The sequence below is a fragment of the Antechinus flavipes genome, chromosome 6 (assembly GCF_016432865.1).
Source record: "Antechinus flavipes isolate AdamAnt ecotype Samford, QLD, Australia chromosome 6, AdamAnt_v2, whole genome shotgun sequence".
Classification (NCBI taxonomy): domain Eukaryota; kingdom Metazoa; phylum Chordata; class Mammalia; order Dasyuromorphia; family Dasyuridae; genus Antechinus; species Antechinus flavipes.
Genome location: NC_067403.1, coordinates 29,385,898 through 29,408,349, shown reverse-complemented (window position 1 = coordinate 29,408,349; position 22,452 = coordinate 29,385,898). Strand labels below are relative to the sequence as shown.

The window sequence follows — 22,452 nt, the reverse complement described above, 5'->3', positions numbered from 1 at the left end:
CCTTGAACAGATCATTGACACTTCAAGTTTTCCCAGTTTTTCTACCTGCCTGACTCAGAGAGTAATGATAAATAATGCTTGGTAACAGTAGAACTCCATTGTGATGAGAGCCCTACTAGAAAGTAACCGTGTTATTTCATGCTTTGAGAGACATAATGTAATCCATTTGTTACAATGGCTTATAACAAACCATTGCCAAATATTTTGGGGTTAGTGAGGTATAAATGTATGGAAACTTATTCTTGAATTTCGGAAAACAAGTCGAAATCCTACTTTAGCTCCTTATTACCTATGAGACTCTGGGCCAGCCATTTAACCTTATTTGCTTCACTTATTCATAAAGAAAAAAATAAAAATATGAGACTAATCATAGCACCTATCTACCAGGATGGATGTTAGGACCAAATGAGATAATATTTGGAAAGTGTTTTGTAAACCTAAATTCTCTACATACGCTCTTATTTGTTGTTTGCAATACTGACTTTGCTAGTTCAGGTGTGAACTGTCCTCAGTGTGTTTGCTATCTAATTGATGTATCTGTGTGATAAAGAACCACATTATAATGAAATTCTGGTCTATCTGATACCTTGAAATAATTACTTCATTTTACATATTTTAAGATACTTTTTTTATTTTGGGGGGAAGACAGTGTGCAAGGAACTTGGCCAATGCAGACTAGCCCTTTCATCAAGGTGCTTACAGTTTAAAACACGAGAAGATATAAATGGAGCACCTAGATGGCGCCATAGTGGATACAGTGTTATATCCATTAAGGGAAATCTCAGTTTCATGAGGTCAAATCTAGCCTTGGTCACTAGCTTTTGTGTCTGTGGGCAAGTCACTTAATCCTATTTGCCTCAATTTCCTCATTTGTAAAATGGACCGGAAAAGGCAATGGCAAACCATTCTAGTACCTTTGCCAAGAAAACCCCAAAAGGGGTCATGGAGAATTGGACAAGAATGAAACTCAACAACAATAAAAACACAAATGGGGCATGGTGGCTTAGGGAGGAGACATTAGTGAGTCACAGGGTTGCTGAGCGGAGAAGACCAGTTTGGGTTAAAGTTAAAAAACTAGACAAGGCTCATAATAAATAGTTACCAGAGTGCCCGTAATTTATTATATATCATGTCTTTAAAGAAAAACCAAAAAAAAAAAAAAAAAAGGTAGTTTGCACTGATTTCTGACATAGTCTTGTTTCTTAGTAGTTTAGTACTTAGTAACTACTTAGCTGGATAAATTACTAAATCTGTGATTGTCTCAATTTCCTCATCTATAAAATAAAGATAATAATAGCCCTTTCTTGGGTTGTTGTGAAGATCAGATGAGATAATATTTGCAGAGCATTTAGTACAGTGTCTGGCACATAGTTGACGCTGAATTAAATACTTTCTCCCTTTGACCTCCTCACCCAGTTCCCAAGTTCCTTCCCTAATAAATAGGTTAACTCTGTACCCTATATAAGGGAGTGGCCTTAAGCTTATAATCTATTCAAGGAGAGAAAAGATAAGTTGATGATTTCGACAATTTAGACTGATAAATTATCCTCAATAATTGCTGTATGAAGATTTGATTAACTCATGGCTACGGTAAAATAGAAATTTAAGCAAAAACTTTAGGTAGAAGCAAAATTTTCACGATGTTCTCTGCTATGGACAGTAGGCAATTATCTTTTTAAAAGACAACCCCCCCCCCCCAAAAAAAAAAAAAAACAAATAAGACAAACCTCTGCTCTACCAGATCCTATGATGTAATTATCGGAAAGCATATACAGAGAAAGTCTGAGTTGCAGATCCTTGGATGTGCCTTGGCTTTTTATTGGATTCTCAGTAAGGAACTGAGCCTAAACAAAAGTTTATTTATCTAGTATTTTATATTCCTTCTCCCAGTCAGGAATTGAGTCTAAACAAATATTTGTTTCTCTAGTATTTTGTATTCCTTCTTCCTTAAGGGGCTTGCAGAGTAGATGGGACTCAATTATGGGATGAGCCTGAGGAGGCCCAGTCAGTTCAGTGGGGCTCCATGACTCTTTGGTCAACTCTAGTCTGAGCCAATAGTCATGGGTGAAGGCGTAGGGCAGCAGAATTTTTTTTTCACATGAGGCCCATTTCATGTTGGTCCTTGAGCTTCAATGTGGTCGGGGCCATTAGGAACAAAAGCCTGGAGAGAAACAAACAAATAAGGTTATGTAAGCATGTTTTTAAACATGCTCATGTGATTTCTTCTCAAGAAATGGGAACTAGTAGCAAATCTTTGAATAATCCCTACAAAACAGGAATCCATTCTAAACAGGGTCAGGTGAGTTTTGGAGGACTCTGCCTAGTTTTTTCTGACTTAACATTTAAGGAAAGAGTTTCTACAGTCTCTATAATAAAATTTGGGTTTTTACCTCTCATCAAAGGTAGTCTGAGCAGGGCAAAGTTTGTTAAATAGGTATTCCTTATCTTGAACTCCAGTATTATCATTTTAGCTGCTTTGACCTAGGTAAAGTAAGTAGTTTGTCTTAGAATCATCAGCCCCAGATTTGCCCCCCTCTTCCTCTTGACCCAGTTGGGGTCTTGCTTTCCCCTGCTTCTGATCTCTTCTTTCCAAAATTTACCTGTTGTAAATCTCATCACCTCAGGGCCATGCTTATTCTTTTAGGCTAGCTAATCTGATAAATTTATCTGTTCATAGATGCTAATTAATTCATGAGTTACCACTCCCTAATACTGTATTTGCATGTTACCTGGAGAAACAGAACTTATTCCTAAAGAAGAAATTCAGTTACTCTTAGTCTGAAAAAAATATATATTTTTGAGCAAGCAGGCCTTTTCATACTTTTAAATTGGGATTCGGTGTACTAGACTAAAATCTCTCACCTCTTCAGACCAGAGTGACTTTGTAAGAATTTGATTTGATTCATCTCTGATGTCTAGATCATCCCAAGTCTGGAGGACTACCATGTCAGTTTTCATATGTATATATACATACAGAAATATAGGTCTGAATTTTAGGGAGTTAAAAGCATGAACTGCTCATTGAATGGCAGATAATCTGGGAAGACTGGAAAATTAGAACAAAAAATAATTAAAGGGATAGAGGATTTTTTCCCTGGGTTTCTCTTTCTCTTAATCACAGTCTTCCTAATATCCTTTTTACTCTGTCTCCCATTAGATTTCAAGCTCCTGAAAGAGACTGTATTTTTTCATCTTTGTATTCTCCAGGTCTTTTTGTTGTTGGTGGTGGTGGTATTGGTATTTTTAGATAGGAGAATGGAGGGAGGTCAGTATATGGTATTAATCATTGTGGAGAACTGTTGTAGCTGTGAAAATACCCCTTAGTGATATAGATTCACAAATCTTTTTAGTGGTGAAAAGGACTTTAAAAAAAAAAATCTCCCTTGGAGGTCTTCCCTCCTCCCCATACTTTTTCATGGGGGTCCACAAGGTCAAAACTATTTTCTTTATCATAAATTTTAATTCCTAATATGGGGAATATCGATAATCCACACAGTATAAACAAGAGCTCTTTGGGGACCTTAGTAATTTTTAAAGTTTCAGAACTGCTGATCTGGTTAAATTCCTTTACTTTAATAGAAAAGAAACTTAAGCCTAGAATAGTTAAGTGATTTGTCCAAGGTACAAGTAATAGCCTACTAATCTGGTCTCCGTTCTTTCTCAGCTTTCTACAATCCATCCTTCACACAGCTACGAAACTGACTTTCTTAAGACATGTTTTATTATGGCATTCCCCTCTTCAAAAAAAAAAAAACTTTTAAGGATGACTATTAGCTAGCTTTTGGATAAAATACAAACTCAACCTTCCATTTAAATTGTTATCTGTGATCTCTCTTGGGCTAAGGAAACTTTCTAACCTCATTAATATTAATTTCTTTCATATTCTGGGTATCAACCAAATTGGTGTGTGGGCTATTTATCCCCTAATCTTCTTCCTAGTCTTTTTATCTTTTGAGTAGTTCCCCTCCCACCCCTTCCTCCTCGTCTCCACCCTTTACACTCTTGACTTCCTTGGAGACCTTGTCTTCAATGAGGTTATTCCTGTGACTCCTACCTTTGGGTTTGGCTCTTCACCGGGGCTTGTTTTTAAAGTATTTCCATAACTGTATTTCGGTATAATTGATTTGCTTTGTAACCCCATGGATTTCATTTATTTAAAAACATGATTCTGAAAAGGGGTTTCTAGGTTTCCCCAGTAGGCCAAATGACACACATAAAACTAGTCCCCCTCTCAATAACACCATTGCTGAATTTGTATCTACTTTGAATATCCTTTTAGAAGGACCTTGGTCCTGCCCTAGAACTTAGTTAGATTCAGTAGGCCTTCTGTAATTATCTGAGCTTCTCTGGGAAGATGATGATGATCCAATCATTCCCCTTGAACTGAAGTATGTGTTAAATCCTTTTGATTGAACATAAGCTCCTTGAGGGCAGAAACTGCTGGATTTTTGGCTTGGTATCTTAAGAATCCAACACCATGGCTAGCACAGAACATATGTTTGTAGGTTGATTGATCTATGAGCTCTGAATCCACATGACCTCAGATACTCAGTAGTTGTGTGGTCCTGTTTGCTTTCATCTCCTGGAGAGGGAAATCACCAACAATGGATTACCTTTGCCAAGAAAGCTTCATGGACGTTATCCGGCCTTCTATAGTCACAAAGATTCAGCATCGAACAACAATATTCCTGTGTTCTTGCAGATATATTTCTTCCCTGCAGTTTGTGGAAATCCTGTCCTATCTTTATTCCTTCAGGACTCTATCAAGCACTTAAGTCCTTGTTTTTCTTATGAATATTGAAAATGGTTATAAAAAATATATAATTGGAACTTACTGTCCTTTAGGGTGTGTGTGTGTGTGGGGGGGCTGACTTGTATTTAAAATTTGAAGCTGTGGCTGTCATTGTTTTTGTACTATGAGGAAAGAGGAAGTACATTTAAGAAGCAAAAAGCTAGAAAGAGGATAAAAACATCTGGATTAGCAGTTTTGAGCCTCTTGTCATTTATGATGAACGTATTTTCTCATTCACTTAAGATTCTGCCTGTATCCTCCACTTAATAGGAAACAAAGAAAACACAAGTAGAAGAAAGCTGTAAATCTCTAGTTAAGTTAGTTGTCTTTGAAAATATTTTTAAGTAGTTTAGGATTGCTACATAAATAATCTGAAAATTGGCCACTTTTGCCCAGAATATACCCTGGCAATCCACAAGAGGGCAGCTTTTCAGTGAGTCTGGGGAAAAATGTGTTTTTCAGAATAGGTTGAGGGGTGACTGGAAATAAAGACTCAGTATTTGCCGCACAAAAAAAAAAAAAAAAAAAAAAAGGCATTAGAAATGTTTATATCCCAAGTCAGCTTTGTACAATAGGTTAATGTGAATTTATCACTTACTAAATTATTTTTAAAAGTAATCATTTTCTGGAAATGGAAATTTCTCTAATAATTTACTCTTCCGTGAACCTTTTTCGTTCCCTGCCCTCCCCACTTTACTAAATTTTGAAGCCTCACTCACTAGACACAGCTTAGTACGATCCTGGAAAGGGATACAAAAATTTGATGATTCTCTACGTTCCCTTCTCAGCTTCATCTCTGGGCTAAACTGAAATGATATTCCTCTTCCCCTTTCCCATAGCTTCCTTGACTTTGTGCTTTTGTATCTGTGTGCTAGAATCCCTACCCCAGTCTGTTTAATCATCACCTATTCTGTAAAGGCAAAATTAAATTCCACCCCTTCCAGGAAGTCTACCCTGATTTTCCAATTGACAGGACTTTTCCTCTTCCACATCTCAGAAAGCACCCTGTCTCTTGTGGGCTTACCTTAAAAAAATTTATTTTGTATATGTTATACGTATTTGTATATGTTGTAACATATCCCTCTTCTGAGACTGTAAGTTCTGCAAGGGTTCAGAGTGTATCTTATTTAAACATTTTGTGCCTGGCAAAAGAGCCTCGTAAACGTTTGAGTTTTGCTAAGATCAAATGGATAACCCACCGTTCAGTTTTGTAAGATCTTCCCAGGGTTCCTTTCCAGTCATCTTTACACTTTATCCCTCTTCAAGAACTCTGAACCAGTGGCTCTGGCCACCTTGCACTTCCTCCCATTATGCACTCCAATGCCTGACTCTGCATTTTTACTGGCTAGTCTTGTCTTCCTCCTCTCTACTTCCTGGTTTACTCCCAATCTCAACTAAAATACCATCTGCAAGAATCATTTCTGGAGCCCCTAAATGCTAATCGACTTCCCCTTGTGTTTATTTGGAATTATCTTATTTGTACATAATTGGTTGCATGTTATTTTCGCCATTAGATTGTGAGCTTCTTAAGAACAGACACTATATTTTTTGCTTTTCTAGGGTCATCACTGCTTAGCAAAGTTTGATTTGATCTTACTTGATTTGGTAGAAAAGAGTTCTTAACTTGGGAATCCATGAATTTGGTTGTTTTTTTTTTAAATGTTGGCTTATTGCACAGCTATCAGTGATAATGATTGCAGTGAGGAAGAAGGGTTTTTACAGAATTTTAGCTCTTGCCAAGAGCCTACTGATATTAATAATGTGCTTTCTTATTTATCTAAATGTAGGATTCAAAATTGGCATTTTTACTGCCTTTCTCCCTAGCCCCTGAACTGATTTGTTTCTTGATAGGTTCATTTTATTAACCTAACTGATCAAATATGAAACACAATTATGGGATAATTGCTGTTTCCTCAGGCAAATAGTCTCTCATCTAGTCACATTAGTACCAATAATGGAAATTTTTTTTTCCTTTGGGGCCAAACAATGAATCTTCTCTTGAAAAAGCTCTGACTTATGACCTCTTAACTTTTCTGTGCCTCGGTTTCCTTATTGGAAAATAGCAGTAGACCTTTATATAGCAGATTTTACCCCCAGCTTTGTGAGATAGCTAGGACAAATAAATTTTAAAACTTACCTTAGCCATTAGTATTGACCTTGTCCCCAACTAAACTTATTGCTCAATCTGCTGACCAATATGGAGAGTGCTAGAATTGAACTAGGAAGACCTTGTTTGGATTCCCAGATTTGCCACTTTTAACCTGTTTAACCTCCATCAAGTCACCAGCTTCCTGGCCTCAGTAGCCTGTTCTTTCTCAAGGTGAGCCTGGATGATTTTTAAGGCTCCTTCTAACTTAAGTAACATGATTGAGGGGAGAGGAGGGGAGAGATTAGTCTAGCTGGTTTTTAAGGTTCCTACTACCTTAACTAATGTGATTGCTCCTGCTAAAATAAGGTAAAATTCAGAAGGAAGGGAACAAAAGAGAAGCAAGTGAGAAATCTGGATAGCCTGTAGCTTGATTATCCACAAAGACACAAATTATGAGTAGTCCAAAATTTGGCTTGAGAAAAACCCAGAGAGTAAAAAATAGTGTCATAAACTATTTTGTACACACAACGTGATGATCCTTAAATAGGAGACAAATAGTCCTTTCAAATAGCCATAAGGGAAAACCTAATATTGCACTGCCAAAAGAATTAAGACCCCTAGGGATCTTTGCCCAGGGAACTCAGAGTCCCCTGGGATCTTCCTGGGTGTAGGTGCCCATCCCACAATGTTGAATGATTGCTGTGGTCCTGTGAAAGTGCCTGAGGAAGAATAAATCATGCCAGTGAATGAAACCTGGAAAACAATTAGAGCAATTTACTTAGCAAAAAGTTGAAGACTTTCCTTTTTTAAAAAAGAAAAAGAAAGAAAAAACACCTATTCCCTCACCTGATCTCCACTTTGGTAACTTTGATCTTGGGATAATAAATTTCTTATTACTTAAAATAACTGGTATTTCCATAAAGTGCCTTTTATTGAAAAGCTAGAAGAATTTAGGTGCTTTTCAGTTGGGAAATACCTGTTCCTTCATTTTATTCTCATCCAAAAATAAACCTCAAAATGGTAATATGTCTTTGATAAGTGACTGGTGGACATTACAGAGCGAAATTTTATTGTGACACAGCACCTCTTCCATTTGCTGTAAGCAAACAGTCGAGACCTTTTTTGCCCTTGAAATTTGTACTCGTGACAGGGTGGAGGAAGAGGAGGAGGAGGGAGTTTAAAGCCAAGTTTCTGTGGGTCACAGTTCCTTCAAGCACTGTATGTTAATCAAAAACTCAACCTTGGTTAATTATGCAAGTATATTGGGAAGAACTTTGGAACAAATGATTATGGAGGGTGGCTGCAGAAATTGGCAGCGTTTCTCCGGGCATAATATCTTTATTTCCCACCTGAATGTAGATTCTAGGTTGTCCTGAGTTTCTGGGGTATTATGGGAGTATTTCTTTCTCAAGTCTCCTTTTCTTTTATCTATGGTACCACTCACTAACCACTGTTAACTTATCAGTACCATTTATTCAGGCGTGGGCAGTTTACAAGACTTGCTGAAAAGTAATTTTTAAAGGTTGTCAAGTTCTATATAATTCCATTGATTGATCTGAAAACAAAATTGAATATTTACTAAGAATTTTCTCAGCAAATCATTTCCCGTGTGTTTGAACGGGAAGAAAAGTACCTCTTAAATATGCTTAAAGCTCAACAAACATTTTAGATAACCAACTTCATTTCCTAAGATATCTTTGAAGGCTGTTTTCCAGAACTACCCTGAAGGTCATAGTGAAGAAATGTAAGATAGCCCGGTGGAGGATAGAGGGTGAAGGGAAGTCTAAAATGAGTATGTGTGTAATGTTCTTTCTTTTCCTTGATTTTTTTTTTTTTAAATGTTTCTTAGCTTGCATGAAAATGAGCAGCCTTACAGAATTAGCAAACGGAAGTGACCTATTTTCTCTGTGTCTATCCACGGAGTCCAGTGGAAATGTTTCATTTCCCGTACTGAGGTTACATCTCCTTCCTTGGAACTCACTCAAAATTGGGTAGAGATAATAATGAAATATTGTCATTTTACCTCCTCATCCTTTCTCCTCCTCCTACCCACTTAGTAGTCATTAATTTACTTATCTTTCATTACCCCACCTCTGGGTCAATGTCTTTTCCATTTCACAGTTCAGGTAACAAGAGGTACAAGCTAGAGGCCACCTCAAGCTTCTAAGGCACTTAAGCTCAAGAGATCAAACCCAGGTTCACCTTCAGAGGAGGATCAAAGAAAACAATCCAGGGTTGTGAGAAGCTGACACCGTAGCCCCCACCTTCCCCAAAACTCCCGGAGCAGCCGCCATCACAGAGATATTCCACATTCTGTTTTTCTCGGAGAATCACATAGTAGTACCTCTGGGGTTTTGTTTTTAATTTAGTGCAGTGATGTTTAATTTCCCTGCATCCTCTCCATTTCTCATTAAGCACAAATACCCCGGGAAAAGCCCATAAGAGAAAAGGTAAAAGAAGCTTCAGAAGTATGTGTGTTTGTATGTACAAGTGTATATTGTGCACACATATGTGCATATATACCTGTATGCAAAATATGTGGAGAGGAAGACAGGACCTGGATTTTATTTGTATAGAGAACTCTACTGCGAGGAAACTTTCTTCTCTGCACTTTTATGGTTTCACAGAATTTCCAAGGACAGAGAGTGACTTGTCCAGGAAGCACCTCACTAGACTATGGACTTAACCTTGGCTCCAAAACCAGCTTTTTAGCTCAAATGGAAATAGGATCTACCACTCTGTTATTTTGTTCCTCAATTATATTTTAATCTGGTTGATTTCCCATATAAGCGTTGTGGGCCGCGTGATTGATATCTGTTACGTTTGGGATTACCTTTGGCATTACAAAACCTCGGATGCAATGACAATCTTATAGATTTTCTTGTTCCATTTTATTTTGAGGAAACCATATTTCTCAGAATTGAATCCAGATTCCTTTTTTCTTTAAGATGCGATAATTTTATATTTTTTATAAATATTTTTAAATTTTTGAGTTTTAATTTGCTTTCCATTTTCCATTGAAGTGCTGATACTATGTTTCGTCTTTAAGGTCTTGTTGGAGCTTATAAAATGGTTTTGTTTATGTAGCCTGTGTAAACCCTGAGGGTCCCTAGCCAAAATTCCATTCTCACCAAAGAATGATAAGTCCCAGGACAAGGCTATGTTTTTTATCTTCAGGGTTCTAGAACTTTGAGAAGTCAAGCTTAAGTCTTTAATGTCATTGACTCATGCACCTGCCGGGATGTTCTCAGTCTTGTCTCTTGAATCAATTTATTCCGTTAGCTTAAATAGCTTTTGGAAAAGGACTATTTGACGAGGTTCAGTTGGTACAAGAACGTTCCTCCAAAAGATATACAATTACACACAAATTCCAAGAGAAAATGGGGCTCGAATTTCAGGGAGCACATAGGGTGACCAGAGAAATTGTTCTTTGTGATAAAGCCTCTCTCTACTCTTTGTGAAGTCACAAATCTACGTCCACTCTGTCCTTGGCTCCCAATGCTGACACTTCTAGCAGCTGACCCAGGGATGCTGATGGGAAAATAAGAAATCCACTAACTTCTGGAACCTAACTAACTAGGTTCCCCTGTTGCCAAAGGAGAAGGGATGGGGGGGAAGGAGACTTAAGCCAAGACCAATCTTGCTCCTTCACCTGAATCCCATCTTAGAGGTTTCTTCCTCCTTAGGAGTTTTATTGGAGTGTCAAGCTGTGATCAGCCCACAACTCTTTAATGAGACACTTTACTCTTTTTTTCCCCTAAGGCTTTTGGTTATATATTGTGTCTTGCTCATACTCACCATGCTTTTCTCCTTCCCATTGCCTTCTTAGTTCTTTGCAAGGTGCCATACCTCAATACTTATAAAGGATTTATAGTTTGATGTATTTTTTTTTTAATGGACCTTTGCTGATATTGAAATTTTGGGGACGGTTAAAGAACTTTACAATTTCCTGAAATCAATCCAGCCTGTTAACTTCCTCCTTTTTCAATTCTAGTCCTACTTCATTGTTGAATCTGTATTGATAGATGGTGGGGAAAGTTATGGTGGTTCATTCATCGAGGAATTGCGGATCTGTACAATGAAGTTCTACAAAATTTGATGCAATCAACATGATGTTATTATCCCTACAGGAGTCTGGAGGACCCTACTATTCAGAGATTCCCTGCTTAATCCTCACTCTTCACTGGATCCCCTCCATCTCAGAGGTGAATACTTTTGGTGAGTGTATATCTTCCCCTGTAATACATCTTATCTGATGCTTGATATCAGAGGGTCGTTGAAAGGGATATTTCTAACTTAAATCCTCCAAAGAGTTTGAATGTGTCTATGGGAAAACTTGTAAAGGGATGCTTATTTGAGGGATTAGTGGGAGTAAGCAGTAATGGACAAGCAATAAATACAAAAATCTTACATTTTCTGCATCTTTCAAGTCTGCTCAAGTTAACTGTCGATTACATTACATTACATTATATCTATCCGGATCGAATTTCTCTAGGTGATTTTGTATAGGAGTCTCTTGAATAGAAACTAATCCCCAAAATAGGAAATTTGTCCTTTCCGTCCCAGTGAGAGACCCTTGCCACATTTCTTTAAATCCTAGTCCTCCAATTTTTCATGTGAAGTCCCTTTTGCATTTAATATCCTCACACAAGAAACTCGTATGATTACTATTTTTAAAAAGCCCAGATTTTTAACCAGTGTAGATCTAGTTGTGTCCACAAAATGCCCTCCCTTTTTTTCTCTACTTCTATATTTACTTTTATGAGGTATAATTTGTGAGAAGTGGGGAAGAGTGTGTGGGTGGCCATTTGGTAGAGTGCTTCACTTCCCCTCCCATAGACTATGATGGAAACACACCTGATATGTAAATTAATGGGGACTAGGACAGAACTGTACTTCAATAGGTCATCTGACCTTCATCCAACTGGTTCTTGGGACTTTTTTAGGCTATTTGGTGATTCCATTGCCAGTTGAATGTTAGCTCCTTAAGAGCAAAGAGTATTTTTGGTATTTAGCATTGTAGCCACCACATAATAGGCCTTTAATAAGATCTTACTGAATTGAATAAAATTGAACCTTAATGTACTGTGCCATAAAAAGTATCCAACTGGCAAAAAAGTTGCTTTTGCTCACTCAGAGTAATTAAAAATAAGTTTACAAGGGAGAAGAATTTTAATTTGTCACTTTTAAGCTGTTCCAAATTTTGCCTTTGTCAAAACTGAATTTCAGTGATTAAATCCCAAATTTTAAGAATCAGATTCCAAAAGGAATAAGCCTTCCAGAAGGGTCCAAGGGTCCAAGAGTGAAATTCTTTTCATCAAGCCTAGAAATTCTCATATTCTGGCAACCCAAAAGGAAGGATGGTGGGATTTGTCGGAGGAACTTACAGCTTCAGCAAAAAGATTTTTGTAGAGAAAGAAATTATATTTTGGAGCCATAGCAGAATATTGTTATTTAGTAAGTTCTACTTGACACTCTTATATGAGAAAAGATTGTTAGACTTCATTTTACAACTTTAAAAAAATACACACATTGTCACCTGTTCTTATTCAAGCTAAAGGAAACCTTTTGACTTTCAGAGAATTGTGGGCACTAGAGCCTAAAAATGAAGCTTACCAGCTGTGCCCCCCCCATTAAGGGTTTCACAGGGGCCATATTATTTAAAGAAGAAACACTCTCTGGGATCATCTCTTTTAGCTCCTTTTCAAATGAGGAGACTGAAATCTAGAGATGTAAAGTAAATGCAAGAAATATTTTTTTGTGGGGAGCTGGAGGAGATCCTGAAAGTCCTCATGTAATGAGATAATGTTAGACACCTTCAAGGAAACTAGAGATACTAAAGGTATAAGTAATGCATGGAGATGATGAGGAAATACAGGTATGGGGGACGATTTGTAAAGTATTCGAGGAAGAAAATGCAGGGACAAGGAGTCGTTCTCTGGCTGGAAGATGAACTTGGATCCAAATTGTGAAAGAATATACATACCAAAAAGTTTTGTTTGTTTTGTAAAACTTATAGACAGGAGTCAGTTGCAAGAGTTTTGAGATTTGTCAGGTTGATTCTGCGGCAGAAAAATTGGTAGCCTTTAGTCAAAAGCTCCGTTGGTGGACATGATGAGGCTGACCAAGTAGACACCCAGAGAAAGCTAAGGGAGGATGTTAAGGGCTTGGCTGCTGCAGCTTGCCGTAAGATGCTGCCCCAGCTGTTGGAAGAGCAGACTGCTTTCTGAGCATCACTCAGGGCTGAGGGCAGTGCAGAGGAACAGAACTCCATGTTCTTTGCACTGAAGTGGATGGTGAAGTGTCTGAAAGGCACACACCTGTGCCGTCGGCGTGTACCAGACGGGAACTTGTACCTGTTTGCTTCAATTTCCATCTTTTGTATGTTTGGAAACATCCCTGAGGAAAGCAGCAACAACGTATTATTTATTTATTAATTTCAATGTAAAATTTTTTGGCTCTTTAACTAAAGAGATGCTTCCTAGAAACCAGCCTGAATTTAGACTCCTGGCAAAACCACCAGACATTTACATTCAGAGATTAGGTTTGGAGACCCAGGTTCTGTCTTGGCTCTGTGTGATTTGTACCTCATGTGGATCTCTCTGTGGATCCTGTGCAGACAAGAGAAATATATTTATATATTGTGTAAATACATAAAATTATTTATGTAAATATATAAAATATATTTATGTAGATGAATATATGATATATAGAGAAGAATTTTTGTGCTAATACTGAAAATGATACTTATCCCATAGGGATGGAGAAGACCCGGTTCCTCTCCAGCCTCCTCACTTAATAAACAGCTAAAACCCCTAGGGCCCAGATATCTTAACTGGCTTGTATAGGGCCCCATGGGTAGGGAGACAATGGCAGAATTAGCCCTCAGACCCTCTGCCTCCAAACTGGCTCTCGTTCTACCACTTCGTGCTGCCTCCTCTTTCCTTACTCCTCTAACTGCTACCTAGAGCAAAGGGCTAGGACTAGACTAACCAAAATGCAGAGATTCAGTTAGACTGGGAAGAATTGAGGCTTAAAGATTCCCCCACTGATTCTGGTGTCTTCAGCACAGATGGGTGGGAGTGTCGGATCTAAACTTGCAAAGCAAGAGGCTTTCATGGAATCGTCCAGCATTTCTGCAGTGATTTGAGGTTTGGCTACATTTATCTTTTCCTGGGAGGAAAGGGCGACTCATCTTCACTTTAGAAATAAGGAAGCTGAGGCAGAGAGGGACTAAGTGATTTGTCCAGAGCCACACGGCTAGTAAGCGTCAGGCCGGATTCAAACTTAGTATTTTCTGGCAAACACTACATATACCCTTTGCCACTTAGCTGTCCTTCCTGGACTTATTTCCACCTCCTATTTCCCTCTCCATGCCCTACAGTCACTCAGCACAATCAGACCTACTTTTTAAAAAATGCTTTTTATTTTCAAAACATATTCATAGATAGTTTTTAGCATTCACCCTTGCAAAACCTTGCTAGTTTTTTTTTCTTCCTGCCTTCCTCCCACTTCCTCCTGTAGATGGCAAGTAATCCAATGTGTGTGTAATTCTTTTTTTTTTTAAATTTGTTTATTTACTTATTTTTAATACACATTCCTTTATGAATCTTGTTGAGAGTAAAGAATCAGAACAAAAGGGAAGACCCATAGGAGAGGAAAATAGAAGTGAAAAATAGCGTGTGTTGATTTACATTCAATCTCCATAGTTTTTTATCTGGATGCAGATGGCATTTTCTATCCAAAGTCTATTGGGATTGTTTTGCATCACTGAACTGCTGAGAAGAACTAAGTCTTTCATTTATCAAATGTAATTCTTCTATACAAATTTCCACAATGATCACGCTGCACAAGAAAAGAATGATCAAAAAGGGGGAAAATAAGCAACCTAATGCAAGCAAATAACAACAAAAAGAGTGAAAATACTATGCTTTGATAAACCTTCAGTCCCTACAGTGCTCTCTCTGGGTGCAGATGGTTCTCTCCATCAAGAGACCATTGGAACTACAGGCCAACTTTAAGCTCCAATTTTACCTTTTTTGTCAGTGCTGCTAGGAATGAAAGTGTCAGTTCAGCAAGCTCACTGGAATTGAGGAATCTTTAAGCACGTGTCCATTTCTTGGTTAAAGTGATTGATTCATACTGTGGTGTGAATAAAGTATTGTACAGGCCAGAGGTGGTGCAGGCAAACTAGGGTTGTGGCTCTACTGGATGGATTTGTGAAGTCCTTAACTGTTGACCCTACAAACCTGGGAAATGGTCAGACATATTTGGTAATTGGGTGAGAAGAGGCAAGGATGACCTGCTCTTGTTACCCTCGGTGGCTAAAGGCTGTTAGTGTTAGAGCCCTCAGTAAAAATGTGGAAGTTTGCAGGAGGAAAATAAAGAATTTTTCTTTGGACATGTTTGAGTTCATGTCTAACAAGCAGAGATGAGGGCCTCTAAAGGGAGAAATCTTGCCCTGCCAGACAGTAGGAACATTTGACCAACTGTTGGTTAATAGTGAGAAATGCTAAACCGGGGATCCTGGCGTCATAGAATCCTAGAGCAGGAACTGAGAGCAATCTTGTATTGTCTCATTTTATTTGTGAGGAACCCAAAGTCCAGGGGATTTACTGAGAGTCTCAGGTGAGAAGCGTTTATCAGCAGACCTAAACAAGTCAGCTACTATTCTATCTAGTATCTTTTAGGGGCAAATTGCAGGCTTTTAATGGAAAGCAGAAATATTATCTCCCATGTAATAAATCATATTTGTGTGCTAACATTGACAAAGTCCCCTTCTCTTAACAACCTTGGGAGATGAACATTGAGTGATTGAATCTGCTTTCCTAGCTGTAGCTATGAACTGAGATTCAAACTCAGGTCTCCTAATTTCAAATTTAATCGTTCTTAAAGGGTTGGATAAAAACACCAAATCTCATGGAGGAAAGCAAGTGACACATTTAATGCTCAATCTTGTAAAGTTGTATTCATTTTGAAGTCTTAACGTGTTTTCTGACCTTCTTGAGGTGTCTTCCCTATTTTAACCTCCTGATTCTCAGAAAAGGGGAGAACTTTCATAGTAACAGAATAGATTCCTCCCTTGCCCACAAAGATAACTGAAAGGTTTAATGATGTAACTCTGAGGACTTGTAGTAATAGTGGCTTATACTTTTTGTACCTCCTCACAATCCTGTGAGTTAGGTCATATATAGGTATATTTTTAGAGCACCTGGACTGGAATTGGGAAAACCTGATTTCAATTGTGGCCTTAGACTCTTAGTTTTGTGAGCCTGAGCAAATCTTTTAACTCTGTTTCCCTCAGTTTCCTCATCTGTGAAGTAAACTGATAAAGAAAATGGCAAAAACTACTGTGATTTCTTTGCTTAGAACATCTGCAAAAGGGTCACGAAGTATTGGGTGAGACTGAAGTGACAAGAACAACAAATCATAATGTAAATACTCATCACATAATTATAACAATATAATCATAGAATATATAATTATTATGTATAATATAAATATATAAATCATAATATTAACACAACTGTTGCTCACTGTTTACCCCAACCTGTACCCAAACTGGCAAGTCTAGGGTTCCCAAAGACGGCTGCTACAATGAAGTTGGTACTCACGTCTCTATCTATTCAGAGTCCTGGGGTGTGTTGGGGGGGGGTAGAAATGAGAGCAGGGGACTTACTCCTACATTTTGCCATTGGAGTTTCAGATTCTCACTGGTGTGATTCCCATTTACACAAAATAGTTCAGAAAATAGTCTATTATTAACTCTTAAACATAATGCATTTGCTTAGGCAAAAGCAGGTATAATCACAAACACTTATTCATCAGAAGACAAAAGCAAGAGTAATTTTTTTTTTTTAATCATAGTTGATCCATAAACCTAAGTCACACTTGGATAAATGGACACAGTGTTCATGGGGGAAATGGCACACATGATAGAAACTTAGCAGGTGACATGCGAGTGAGTGGGAAACCTATGTGTCCAGGGACACTCCCAGTTTTGGGCTTCAAGCTCTGATGTCCCTGATCCCTTCAGGAACTACACATGCCCTATAAAGTCACTTTTCTGACAGCTGCTGCCCTTTGGGTCCTCATCGTTTGTGCTGGACAAAATCATTCTTCTTTTGCTCTTGAACCATTGAAGCTGCGACAAATTCTTTTAGCTTATAGCCACTCTCCCCAGAGCAGCCTGCTCAAGGGACTCCCACAAAGCTGATTCACCATTTTTAATGACAGGGAAAATCGCTAACCTTCTCTGATCTGCACATGAGAAGGATGCTCTTTTGTCTGCTGGATGGAAAGCTTATCCCCTGTGCTCTCTTCTTACTCTCTCTCTCTCTCACACACACACATACACACATACACACACTTCCCTCTTCATTTTTTCCTTACAAACTTGAAACAAGATAAATACTCCTGAGAAAGGTCTCCCCGCCTCAGCTGCAGACAGCACTTGGGAGCAGTGGTCCCAATAGGTCTGCACAGAGCTCTCAACCACTGAGCTTCCACTCCAGCCCTTTCCCAGCCAAACAGCAGAACAATGCTTGATCCCCCAATCACAACTGAAAGATCAGCTGGCTCAGCAAGAGGCTTTTGAATGTCCTCTGTCCCCAGCTTCCTTGGCCTTTTATGTAACAGCTTTCTTGTATAATCCCCTTCCAGTCCCCGGATTTATAATTTTGTCAGTTATAAAATTTAAAACTCCCGATGGTCACCTGTAAATAACTGCTTGACCACAACATCTGCGATGGTCGTTGCTGAAACAGAATCTCGGGCTATTCACCTGAGTGATAGTTCTCATCTGGCCCTTGGAGGGATCTGTATCTCTTCTCACCATTTTGTTAAAGAGACTGTTTCCATTTGTTATCCATTTTCATGTTCTTTTTCTACCCTTATGGCAACCAAACTGTTTCACCCACAAAAGGAATAGTATCTTGGATGTCTGTCTGTGTGTCTGTCTGCCTGCTGCCCATCTATCTGTGTTTCTGTCATCTATTTAGTCTGTCTTTCTATCTGTGTCTATATCTGTCAGTCTGTCTTTCTAAGTGTGTCTATCTCGTGGTGTATTTATATCTGCCTCTCTTTCTGTCCGTTTGTCTATATCTTGTTTGCCTGTCTCTCTGTAGATGAGAAACCTGTTCCAAGGGAGAGTGTCACAAATTACTAAGACCTATTGTCACAAGTTACTAAACTTCTCTGAGCTTGAGTTTTCTTATCTAAAAAAATGAGGAAATTGGACTGATAACCACTGAAAGCCCTAATTCTTTGTTCTGTGATCTTGACCTTCCTAGGCTTTCTTTCCTCATTTCCCATCCAGCTGCCCAGGAGCCTCATCATTCTGTAAAATGACATCAGTAGCCTGACTTTATATGGACCCTTTGAACAGAGGGTAGAGCACAGATTTCCACCAAATCTCTTTTTCCTTCCCAAGTGCACTCTAGGTTTAATTCATCATACTCTTCTTCCTTGATATTTCCCCTGCCCCTCTACTTTTCCACTTCCTTTTGTGCATTGTCTCTGCCCCCATTAAATTGTAAATGCTTTGAGATCTGGAACTGGTTTTTTGTTTTTTTAAATTATATCTCTAGCACTTAACACAGTATTTTTCACAGAGTAGTTGCTTAATAAGTATATTTATTAACTGGTTGCTCTAAAGATCAGGCAAAACATACTTAGATAACTCACCTCACAGTTTTTGTGAGGAAAGCACTTTTACACACTGACATGCTTTGGAAGGATGAGCTATTGATCACATGACTATTAAATGGCAAGAGTGGCAGGACAGAGTGGGTGAAGGCCTTGAACCGAGTTCTTGATAGTGTACCAGAATGATTCTTAATAGAAGAAGCCCTTGGTTCGGTTTAATTAGATTAATTATTGGTTTAGGGAGGAAAAAATTTTTTTTCCTTTTTCCATGACTTGGGGGGAATAACATCATGAAGTAAAAGAACTTGATTTATCATTCTTTTAGTTGATAGAGTTGAGAAATTCCAATATATTCCCAATTACAAGTAGCATTTAAGAAATTTTAACAGTGAATTATTATTGATGAGTATGACCCCCTTCAGAACTCATAAATTGAGTTGTTAGGAGTGTCTATTTTTCTTAGATCATAAATTTGAGTGAGTATCCATGGGAGAGTCTGTTCAAAGTCTAAATTTGCTGATAATAACAACCAGACATAAATACCTGGTGCCTGATACTATGCTTAGACCTTTAGTGCTCATTGCTGATTTATTAGCAGAACACATGATCTAGAGATTCGAGAGAGAAAATAAGCGATTAGAGCCAGAAATTTGATAACTAAATGAAATGTAAGTACCTCGAAAAAGAAAAAATTTCTGGAAAATATGCCATTATGGTATTAGAAGAATAAGGTACAATATTGTGTAGTATTTGGGTGCAGCCCAATGGGATGCAATGGGACAATCAAAACAATTGTCGGCCAACTTGAGCTGAACAGACCTTTAATTCTCCTTTTGTTCTTGGAGTTGCTAGACTTCCATGAGAGGAAGCCATACCTTATATGATGTGAATGATAATCACCTCTTGACTTTTGAGAAATAGGAGAATAATTGGGCTACCTACTCCTCTTGACCAACTGGGACTGGCTACTGTGCTCAACCATCTGGTCCTGGTCCCTTAAAAAAACTTCAGGGTTTAAGAAATGTTTTCTTCCTCTTACATGCTAATGGAATGTGTATTAGACCCTTGCAGATAGCTGACCGGATAGCTTAGGAACTCATTTTCTACACCTTCTTTTTGCACCCCTTAAAAATGAAATAAAAACATTTTTTCTATTAATACTATTCATGGTTGCCTTTGACTCTTGGGCTTCTGACATCATTGTGCTTCTGATACAATTCTTCTAAGACCATGCTATTCTTTTTATTTTTTCCAATGACTTTTCCTTGCTTCAATTTTCTGTTTCATTGTGTTTTTAAAACCTAAATTATCATTAAGTTCTTTGTACATCCCTATTCATCTCTAAATTCTCTTCTTCCTTTGAATGATTTCTGCTTTATGTCTTCTTAATTTATTTCTTGAAAATGAAATTCCTGGACCAATTTTCTCTGTAAAATATTAAGCCATTGGCTTTTACTTGTCCTTTCTCTGGATCCTTTTAAGCTTGCTCATCTAAAATATATGGTGCATTACAGATGGTAATTGACATTTCCTTTCCTTCATCATGAACTCTATGGTAGAGTGGTCACTTGCCCCAAACGTCCTGCCATTTCTTCCTCTGCAACTAGTTCCTCCTAGTTGGTCAGAACACAATCCAAAATAGCAGTTCCCCTTGTTGCTTCCTCTAACCTATAAAGAATGAAATTTCCATTTCGGCAATTTACAAATTTGTGTGACGTTCTGCTTTTGGCAAGAAAGAACTCCAATAAATGTTCCAATACTAGTGATGTGAATCCCTCCCTTTCTTATAATAGCATGTGCCAGATTGGTGACATACTCATTTTAATTTCTTCCTTCCCAATATTATATCTATAGTAGTGTTGCTTCTGTTTCTGTCCCCACTGAATCTCACCCATATCTTCTTTACCTTATTTCTCCCCTCCTGTTTCGCCCAATGCTATTGTACACAGACCAACTTTTTCTCCTTTGGAGTAACAGAACTCTTCCAAAGCAAAATTTCAATCATTACTAGTAGTCTCAGATATACTCATGAGGTCAAATTGATGTGTTTGCATTAGGATCTCTTATAATTAATCATCAGATGAAGAATTCCTCTTGGTGAAGTTTATCTCCCTCTTGAGGGCTCATAGCTCTGATGAAGAGACGTTGTTGCCCCTTGTTAGTACCAATGCGCTATATCTGATTTTAGTCCTGGCTTTATTCTTAGATATTGCCTTTTGGGAATTATTGGTCCTTCTGTTGTTCTACCCCGTCATATCTATAATACTAAGCTTGTCAGATCCATGTGGACAACTCTTTCAGTGTAAGCCTTTTTTAATTACACTGGCCATATTCTAGGCAAATATATTTTTGCAGCTTCATGTTAAATACATCCTGTCCCTTGTCATTCCCACTTATTTATTTGTTTGTTATTTTATTAAAGCTTTTATTTTCAAAACATATGCACGGATAATGTTTCCTTTGGGGGGGGGGTCATAACTAGTTTATTAAAAAACAAGTGAAGCCAGATGAAATTATTTTTCCTTACTGATAGGGTTATATAAAGGGAAGGCAAAGATAAGGTATATTTCAATTTTCTTTTTTTTCTTTTTTTTTTATTACTATAGCTTTTTATTTACAAGTTATATGCATGGGTAATTTTACGGCATTGACAATTGCCAAACCTTTTGTTACGGGTAATGTTTCAACATTGACCTTGCAAAATCTTCTGTTCCAGATTTTCCCCTTCTTCCCCTTACCCCCTTCCCTAGATGGCAGGTAGTCCAATACATATTAAGTATGATAAAGAAATATTAAATCCAATATTTGTATACATATTTATACAATTATCTTGATGCACAAGAAAAATCGGATCTAGAAAGAAAGGAAAAAAACCTGGGAAGGAAAACAGAAATGCAAGCAGACGATAACTGAGTGGAAATGCTATGTTGTGGTCCACACTCAGTTCCCACAGACTTTTCTAGGTGATTGTAGATGGCTCTCTTTATCACTGAACAATTAGAACTGGTTTGGTCATTCCCATATTTTAAACTATTATCCAGGAATCCAAATCCCACCCTCAGAGATCATCTTAAACTAGTTGTTCACCTTTGACATTTGTGTTTTTTTGTTTTTCCCCCTGGAACTCTGTAAGTGAACAATAGAGATGTTCTGCTCAAATCTCACTTGCATTTCATGTTTGCGTAGCTACTATAATATTCTGGCAGAAACAAAAATATATAGTGTGCTTTCTGCAGATTCCATCTAATTTCTCCTTGCCTTCCAAATATGTGCTGGGCAAAGAGTTTCATAGACCTTCTTTTTGGTGGCTCTCTTGCCTCCTTGTGAGATCAAATCTTAGCTACTGAGATCTGCCCTTCGCATTTAATCTCATCCTCCAAATGCTTTCCTGGATACTAAATTCTCTGACCTCATTTGGGGAGTAAGTGAGGCTTTATTTAGCACACAAAAAGAGGCAGGACCCAAACACAAAGGACACAAAATGAATTTTGGGTTACTGAACGATGTCACCTTATTTCATCTTATTGCCTCCTCTGTAACCTCTCTTCTGTCTCACTGGATATTGGGTTGTGTCTGTCTGTCTGTCCATCCATCCCTTTAGGGAAAATCCTCATCTGATGATTAATTGCTGGAGCTAGGAGCTCTGTAGAAGAGATCCCATAAAAGATTTTTTGGTAGAATTGCTAACCTACAGAGGTGGTACAACCGTACTCTATGTATAGAAGACCCCAGCAATGGACTCCAAACTAGTCTTAGCTTAAAGGGCACTGGAAGTTCCAGCAAGGGCGGCCCCATAGCTGGGTTTGGGAGAGGGAAGGACCAAGGGCAGAGACGGAAGGTCTGATACAGAAGACCTAGAGAAGGAAAAGCGAATTAGAGGAAAGGCTTCAAGATGCAGAAGAATCACAGCAGGAATTAAGAGTTT

General features: G+C 38.1%; 1 protein-coding gene across 5 annotated transcripts in view; it reads left to right on the top strand.

Moving 5' to 3' along the window:
- RBM47 (RNA binding motif protein 47) overlaps positions 1–22,452 on the top strand; it is a 139,986-nt gene that overhangs the window by 46,690 nt on the left and 70,844 nt on the right. For all 5 annotated transcript variants that reach the window (XM_051965949.1, XM_051965954.1, XM_051965953.1 and 2 more), the window contains exon 2: positions 11,012–11,099. The gene's annotated coding sequence lies outside the window, so the exon portion shown is untranslated. The remainder of the gene's footprint in view (positions 1–11,011; positions 11,100–22,452) is intronic.